The following is an 8,387-nucleotide window of genomic DNA, read 5'->3' as shown; positions in this document are numbered from 1 at the left end:
AGGCTGTGTACAAGGCTGTGACCCTGATTGCTATGAATAGGATCTGCATGTTTATGAACACTTTATAGTTATGATAAATAAAGCCTGCCCGGCTGTGGCCTTCTGGGTAGGGGGACAGTAATCATTAGAGCTACCATTAGTGTTAGGTTTGAGGTTTATTCCCAGGTTATGTCTACAGGTGTGTAGATGACAGAGGATATAGATTAGTGGATAGTTTGAGGTTTATTCCCAGGTTATGTCTACAGGTGTATAGATGACAGAGGATATAGATTAGTGGATAGTTTGAGGTTTATTCCCAGGTTATGTCTACAGGTGTATAGATGACAGAGGATATAGATTAGTGGATAGTTTGAGGTTTATTCCCAGGTTATGTCTACAGGTGTATAGATGACAGAGGATATAGATTAGTGCATAGTTTGAGGTTTATTCCCAGGTTATGTCTACAGGTGTATAGATGACAGAGGATATAGATTAGTGGATAGTTTGAGGTTTATTCCCAGGTTATGTCTACAGGTGTGTAGATGACAGAGGATATAGATTAGTGGATAGTTTGAGGTTTATTCCCAGGTTATGTCTACAGGTGTGTAGATGACAGAGGATATAGATTAGTGGATAGTTTGAGGTTTATTCCCAGGTTATGTCTACAGGTGTGTAGATGACAGAGGATATAGATTAGTGGATAGTTTGAGGTTTATTCCCAGGTTATGTCTACAGGTGTATAGATGACAGAGTCCCGGGTTAGGTAGGGCTTGGTCGGTAGGGGTGTCCTTGTCTCATCGCGCACCAGCGACTCCTGTGGCAGGCTTGGCGCAGTGTGCGCTAACCAAGGTGGCCAGGTGCACAGTGTTTTCTCCGGCGCATTGGTGCGGCTGGCTTCCGGGTTGGATGCACGCTGTGTTAAGAAGCAGTGCGGCTTGGTTTGGTTGTGTATCGGAGGACGCATGACTTTCAACCTTCGTCTCTCCCGAGCCCGTACGGGAGTTGTAGCGATGAGACAAGATAGTAGCTACTACAACAATTGGATACCACGAAATTGGGGCGAAAAAGGGGTAAAATTCAACAACAACAGCAAAAAAAAACACAACAAAAAAAGAATAGTGTTGAAGCACATCCATTCACATTATCGACCCATCATTTCTACGTCTTCTATATAAACTAGGTGGTTCGAGCCCTGAATGCTGATTGGCTGAAAGCAGTGGTATATTGGCCATATACCACACCCCCTCAGGCCGTATTGCTATTATATACCGCTTGTGAAGGTACTTTCCAGAGAGTGCAGTATTTTTGTTTAAAAACCAGCGATCCCGTCTCCTATATCCCATATCTCACTCCATTGGTTTAGGATTGATTTGAACTGCCAGCTCCCACTGCCAAGCCCTCTCCTAGTAAATACGTCTTCAATTACATAAACTGTCCATCCTGCAGTCAATCTCTCCGAGGCGTGGATTATTCGGAGGGGTGTGGTTTGGAGTGGGGTGGGAGAGGGTGTTTTGGAGTGCAGCTTGCCTTCTCCTTTATTGTGAAAGTCCATTTGAAGGATGTCACCCCAAGCCCATTAGTTTGGATAATGAGCCCTATAAAGCACATTTATAACTCTTGACATAACAAGCAGAGAGATTCCCCACCGTTTCCCCTCTGTCTGAGACGAGCAAGGCAGGAAGGTCACACTGCTGCTGCTGCTACTAAGAGAGGTCTGGGGGTGCAGAGAGGTCTGGGGGTGCAGAGAGGACTGGGGATTCCGAGAGGTCTGGTGCTGCAGAGAGGACTGGGGGTTCAGAAAGGTCTGGGGGGTGCGGAGAGGACTGGGGGTGCAGAGAGGTCTGGGGGCTCAGAGAGTACTGAGGGGCTCAGAGAGGTCTGGGGGCTCAGAGAAGTCTGGGGGTGCAGAGAGGTCTGGGGGTGCAGAGAGGTCTGGGGGTGCAGAGAGGACTGGGGGCTCAGAGAGGTCTGGGGGTGCAGAGAGGACTGGGGGTTCAGAGAGGACTGGGGGGCTCAGAGAGGTCTGGGGGTGCAGAGAGGTCTGGGGTGCAGAGAGGTCTGGGGGTGCAGAGAGGACTGCGGGGCTCAGAGAGGTCTGGGGGTGCAGAGAGGTCTGGGGTGCAGAGAGGTCTGGGGTGCAGAGAGGTCTGGGGGGCTCAGAGAGGTCTGGGGGTGCAGAGAGGACTGGGGGGCTCAGAGAGGACTGGGGGCTCTGAGAGGACTGGGGGCACAGAGAGGACTGGGGGCACAGAGAGGACTTGGGGGCTCAGAGAGGACTGGGGGCTCAGAGAGGACTGGGGGCACAGAGAGGACTGGGGGCACAGAGAGGACTGGGGGCTCTGAGAGGACTGGGGGAACAGAGAGGACTGGGGGCTCTGAGAGGACTGGGGGAACAAAGAGGACTGGGGGCTCTGAGAGGACTGGGGGAACAGAGAGGACTGGGGGCTCTGAGAGGACTGGGGGCACAGAGAGGACTGGGGGGACAGAGAGGACTGGGGGTGCAGAGAGGTCTGGGGTGCAGAGAGGTCTGGGGGTGCAGAGAGGACTGGGGGGCTCAGAGAGGTCTGGGGGTGCAGAGAGGTCTGGGGTGCAGAGAGGTCTGGGGTGCAGAGAGGACTGGGGGGCTCAGAGAGGACTGGGGGGCTCAGAGAGGTCTGGGGGTGCAGAGAGGACTGGGGGGCTCAGAGAGGACTGGGGGCTCTGAGAGGACTGGGGGAACAGAGAGGACTGGGGGGACAGAGAGGACTGGGGGGACAGAGAGGACTGGGGGGACAGAGAGGACTGGGGGAACAGAGAGGACTGGGGGCTCTGAGAGGACTGGGGGCACAGAGAGGACTGGGGGCACAGAGAGGACTTGGGGGCTCAGAGAGGACTGGGGGCTCTGAGAGGACTGGGGGCACAGAGAGGACTGGGGGCACAGAGAGGACTTGGGGGCTCAGAGAGGACTGGGGGCTCAGAGAGGACTGGGGGCACAGAGAGGACTGGGGGCACAGAGAGGACTGGGGGCTCTGAGAGGACTGGGGGAACAGAGAGGACTGGGGGCTCTGAGAGGACTGGGGGAACAGAGAGGACTGGGGGCTCTGAGAGGACTGGGGGAACAGAGAGGACTGGGGGCTCTGAGAGGACTGGGGGCACAGAGAGGACTGGGGGAACAGAGAGGACTGGGGGGACAGAGAGGACTGGGGGAACAGAGAGGACTGGGGGAACAGAGAGGACTGGGGGCTCTGAGAGGACTGGGGGCACAGAGAGGACTTGGGGGCTCAGAGAGGACTGGGGGCTCAGAGAGGACTGGGGGCACAGAGAGGACTGGGGGCACAGAGAGGACTGGGGGCTCTGAGAGGACTGGGGGCTCTGAGAGGACTGGGGGAACAGAGAGGACTGGGGGCTCTGAGAGGACTGGGGGCACAGAGAGGACTGGGGGCACAGAGAGGACTGGGGGCACAGAGAGGACTGGGGGAACAGAGAGGACTGGGGGGACAGAGAGGACTGGGGGGACAGAGAGGACTGGGGGTTCTGAGAGGACTGGGGGAACAGAGAGGACTGGGGGCTCTGAGAGGACTGGGGGCACAGAGAGGACTGGGGGCACAGAGAGGACTTGGGGGCTCAGAGAGGACTGGGGGCGCGGAGAGGACTGGGGGTGCAGAGAGGACTGGGGGCTCAGAGAGGACTGGGGGTGCAGAGAGGACAGCCTCTACTCACCCAGTCCTCCTCATCACCTTCCCTTCATAGTCATTGATATTGCTCTCACTCACTGTTTGAGGCTTCATTTAGTGAGAACAGTGCATAGCCTGCATAGTGGTGACATTTCTCCTTGGAGTCAACTTGGGAGGAGGGTCTCAGTGCAGATAAGAGGGTCTTTATGTTGTGGGACAGTTTCAGTGGCGTCATGGTGAAAGGCTGATTATTCCAGACACACTCCACAGACCCGGCTGCAGGTGACTGGGCTCTGCTCTGCCCACCACACCGCTCCTGCCTGCCTGCCTGCCTGCCTGCCTGCCTGCCTGCCTGCCTGCCTGCCTGCCTGCCTGCCTGCCTGCGTCAATGGAGACCTTGACATTTACACCACTGACCCCAATTAGAGCATGACTAATGCTCTTAAAGACAGCAGCGCAGAATGAAAGACCCGGCTGGCCAGAACCAACCCAGCCACTGTTCTGTTGTAGCATGGCCTAGACTGGACTGTCTCACAGCCAAAATCTACCACAACAGAGAACAGAGAAGAAAGGAAAACAGTGCAGTAACAATCTAATATTGGTGCTTCTGTTTTTCTCATGTCCACCCTCCCCTTTCCTCTCTTTCATCCATCTTCTCATTTCACAGGCAGATATCCAGAGCGGTTCTCGTCACAGACCGGTCAGTTCTGCCGTTGAATTCTGACCAGCAGGTAGTGAGTGTACTGTTCCTCTGCATACGGCTCATCCCCTGTTCTGTCCCATACGGCTCATCCCCTGTTCCTCTGCATACGGCTCATCCCCTGTTCTGTCCCATACGGCTCATCCCCTGTTCCTCTGCATACGGCTCATCCCCTGTTCTGTCCCATACGGCTCATCCCCTGTTCTGTCCCATACCGCTCATCCCCTGTTCATCTCCACACGGCTCATCCCCTGTTCCTCTCCATACCGCTCATCCCCTGTTCATCTCCACACGGCTCATCCCCTGTTCCTCTCCATATGGCTCATCCCCTGTTCTGTCCCATACGGCTCATCCCCTGTTCCTCTCCATACGGCTCATCCCCTGTTCCTTTCCATACGGCTAATCCCCTGTTCCTCTCCATACGGCTCATCCCCTGTTCCTCTCCATACGGATCATCCCCTGTTCTGTCCCATACGGCTCATCCCCTGTTCCTCTCCATACGGATCATCCCCTGTTCTGTCCCATACGGCTCATCCCCTGTTCTGTCCCATACGGCTCATCCCCTGTTCCTCTCCATACGGATCATCCCCTGTTCTGTCCCATACCGCTCATCCCCTGTTCATCTCCACACGGCTCATCCCCTGTTCCTCTCCATACGGCTCATCCCCTGTTCCTCTCCATACGGCTCATCCCATGTTCTGTCCCATATGGCTCATCCCCTGTTCCTCTCGATACTGCTCATCCCCTGTTCATCTCCACACGGCTCATCCCCTGTTCCTCTCCATATGGCTCATCCCCTGTTCTGTACCATATGGCTCATCCCCTGTTCTGTACCATACGGCTCATCCCCTGTTCTGTCCCATACGGCTCATCCCCTGTTCCTCTCCATACGGCTCATCCCCTGTTCCTCTCCATACGGCTCATCCCCTGTTCATCTCCACACGGCTCATCCCCTGTTCCTCTCCATATGGCTCATCCCCTGTTCTGTACCATATGGCTCATCCCCTGTTCTGTACCATACGGCTCATCCCCTGTTCTGTCCCATACGGCTCATCCCCTGTTCCTCTCCATACGGCTCATCCCCTGTTCCTCTCCATACGGCTCATCCCCTGTGCCTCTCCATACGGCTCATCCCCTGTGCCTCTCCATACGGCTCATCCCCTGTTCCTCTCCATACGGCTCATCCCCTGTTCTGTACCATACGGCTCATCCACTGTTCTGTCCCATACGGCTCATCCCCTGTTCCTCTCCATACGGATCATCCCCTGTTCCTTTCCATACGGCTCATCCCCTGTTCTGTCCCATACGGCTCATCCCCTGTTCCTCTCCATACGGCTCATCCCCTGTTCCTCTCCATACGGCTCATCCCCTGTTCCTCTCCATACGGCTCATCCCCTGTTCCTCTCCATACGGCTCATCCCCTGTTCCTCTCCATACGGCTCATCCCCTGTTCCTCTCCATATGGCTCATCCCCTGTTCTGTACCATATGGCTCATCCCCTGTTCTGTACCATACGGCTCATCCCCTGTTCTGTCCCATACGGCTCATCCCCTGTTCCTTTCCATACGGCTCATCCCCTGTTCCTCTCCATACGGCTCATCCCCTGTTCATCTCCACACGGCTCATCCCCTGTTCATCTCCACACGGCTCATCCCCTGTTCCTCTCCATACGGCTCATCCCCTGTTCCTCTCCATACGGCTCATCCCCTGTTCCTCTCCATATGGCTCATCCCCTGTTCTGTACCATATGGCTCATCCCCTGTTCTGTACCATACGGCTCATCCCCTGTTCTGTCCCATACGGCTCATCCCCTGTTCCTTTCCATACGGCTCATCCCCTGTTCATCTCCACACGGCTCATCCCCTGTTCCTCTCCATACGGCTCATCCCCTGGTCTGTACCATACGGCTCATCCCCTGTTCTGTCCCATACGGCTCATCCCCTGTTCCTCTCCATACGGATCATCCCCTGTTCTGTCCCATACGGCTCATCCCCTGTTCCTCTCCATACGGCTCATCCCCTGTTCTGTACCATACGGCTCATCCACTGTTCTGTCCCATACGGCTCATCCCCTGTTCCTCTCCATACGGATCATCCCCTGTTCTGTCCCATACGGCTCATCCCCTGTTCCTCTCCATACGGATCATCCCCTGTTCCTTTCCATACGGCTCATCCCCTGTTCTGTCCCATACGGCTCATCCCCTGGTCCTCTCCATACGGCTCATCCCCTGTTCCTCTCCATATGGCTCATCCCCTGTTCCTCTCCATACGGCTCATCCCCTGTTCCTTTCCATACGGCTAATCCCCTGTTCCTCTCCATACGGCTCATCCCCTGTTCCTCTCCATACGGCTCATCCCCTGTTCCTCTCAATACTGCTCATCCCCTGTCCTTTCCATACGGCTCATCCCCTGTTCTGTCCCATACGGCTCATCCCCTGTTCCTCTCCATACGGCTCATCCCCTGTTCCTCTCAATACTGCTCATCCCCTGTTCCTCTCCATACGGCTCATCCCCTGTTCCTCTCAATACTGCTCATTCCCCTGTCCTTTCCATACGGCTCATCCCCTGTTCTGTCCCATACGGCTCATCCCCTGTTCCTCTCCATACGGCTCATCCCCTGTTCCTCTCAATACTGCTCATCCCCTGTCCTCTCCATACGGTTCATCCCCTGTTCCTCTCCATACGGCTCATCCCCTGTTCCTCTCCATACTGCTCATCCCCTTTTCCTCTCCATACGGCTCATCCCCTGTTCCTCTCAATACTGCTCATCCCCTGTCCTTTCCATACGGCTCATCCCCTGTTCTGTCCCATACGGCTCATCCCCTGTTCCTCTCCATACGGCTCATCCCCTGTTCCTCTCAATACTGCTCATCCCCTGTCCTCTCCACACGGCTCATCCCCTGTTCCTCTCCATATGGCTCATCCCCTGTTCTGTACAATATGGCTCATCCCCTGTTCTGTACCATACGGCTCATACCCTGTTCTGTCCCATACGGCTCATCCCCTGTTCCTCTCCATACGGCTCATCCCCTGTTCCTCTCCATACGGCTCATCCCCTGTTCCTCTCCATACGGCTCATCCCCTGTTCTGTACCATACGGCTCATCCCCTGTTCTGTCCCATACGGCTCATCCCCTGTTCCTCTCCATACGGCTCATCCCCTGTTCTGTCCCATACGGATCATCCCCTGTTCTGTCCCATACCGCTCATCCCCTGTTCTGTCCCATACGGCTCATCCCCTGTTCTGTCCCATACCGCTCATCCCCTGTTCATCTCCACACGGCTCATCCCCTGTTCCTCTCCATACGGCTCATCCCCAGTTCCTCTCCATACAGCTCATCCCCTGTTCCTCTCCATACGGCTCATCCCCTGTTCCTCTCCATACGGCTCATCCCCTGTTCCTCTCCATACGGCTCATCCCCTGTTCCTCTCCATACGGCTCATCCCCTGTTCCTCTCCATACGGCTCATCCCATGTTCTGTCCCATACGGCTCATCCCCTGTTCCTCTCCATACGGCTCATCCCCTGTTCTGTACCATACGGCTCATCCACTGTTCTGTCCCATACGGCTCATCCCCTGTTCCTCTCCATACGGATCATCCCCTGTTCTGTCCCATACGGCTCATCCCCTGTTCCTCTCCATACGGCTCATCCCCTGTTCTGTACCATACGGCTCATCCACGGTTCTGTCCCATACGGCTCATCCCCTGTTCCTCTCCATACGGATCATCCCCTGTTCTGTCCCATACGGCTCATCCCCTGTTCCTCTCCATACGGATCATCCCCTGTTCCTTTCCATACGGCTCATCCCCTGTTCTGTCCCATACGGCTCATCCCCTGTTCCTCTCCATACGGCTCATCCCCTGTTCCTCTCCATACGGCTCATCCCCTGTTCCTCTCCATACGGCTCATCCCCTGTTCCTCTCCATACGGCTCATCCCCTGTTCCTCTCCATACGGCTCATCCCCTGTTCCTCTCCATATGGCTCATCCCCTGTTCTGTACCATATGGCTCATCCCCTGTTCTGTACCATACGGCTCATCCCCTGTTCTGTCCC

Source organism: Oncorhynchus kisutch, linkage group LG29 (genome assembly GCF_002021735.2).
Source record: "Oncorhynchus kisutch isolate 150728-3 linkage group LG29, Okis_V2, whole genome shotgun sequence".
In the NCBI taxonomy this organism is placed as follows: Eukaryota; Metazoa; Chordata; class Actinopteri; order Salmoniformes; family Salmonidae; genus Oncorhynchus; species Oncorhynchus kisutch.
This window is presented reverse-complemented; position numbering follows the sequence as displayed.